Here is a 592-nt window from a genome sequence, read left to right on the forward strand (position 1 = left end):
TGTTTTGATTCCCATTGTCAAGAACTCCCTAAAAATCTGGTCCCAGTTCTGAAGACACTTTATCCTTAAACAAGCTGCTTCTCTCCATGAACATCCAATCATCTCTTCCCAGCGTCGCAGATTGACACGGCGTTCCAGTTCTGACATAGGAACGGTCTGGTGTTATTTTTGTGACCTATTCGTTGATAACACATTGGTCTCATTCCATACTCTGAGGGTTGACCATAATTATCCCAATACCCACTTTATTAGATACCTGCAAACTGGCAGCTTTGCCCCCCAAAAAATGTCCCTTCATTTCCACTGGAGCCCACTAAGTGTCCAGTCAAGAGGTGCTTAGATCTTAACCCGTATCTGAAGGGCACAATCTCCAGATTATACAACATAATACAGAACATTAACCCGCCTCCCTTGGCAAATACAACCTCTACATGGGAGCCAGGCATGGGTGGTGAGCTACCTGATGATATATGACAGACATGGGTGGTCAGCTACCCGATGACATATGACAGCACGGTACTGACATCATTTAGCATAAGGCATGGGTGGTCAGCTACCCAATGATATACAGTGGGGCAAAAAAGTATTTAGT

The sequence above is a fragment of the Oncorhynchus clarkii genome, unplaced genomic scaffold (genome assembly GCF_045791955.1).
Source record: "Oncorhynchus clarkii lewisi isolate Uvic-CL-2024 unplaced genomic scaffold, UVic_Ocla_1.0 unplaced_contig_8906_pilon_pilon, whole genome shotgun sequence".
Classification (NCBI taxonomy): domain Eukaryota; kingdom Metazoa; phylum Chordata; class Actinopteri; order Salmoniformes; family Salmonidae; genus Oncorhynchus; species Oncorhynchus clarkii.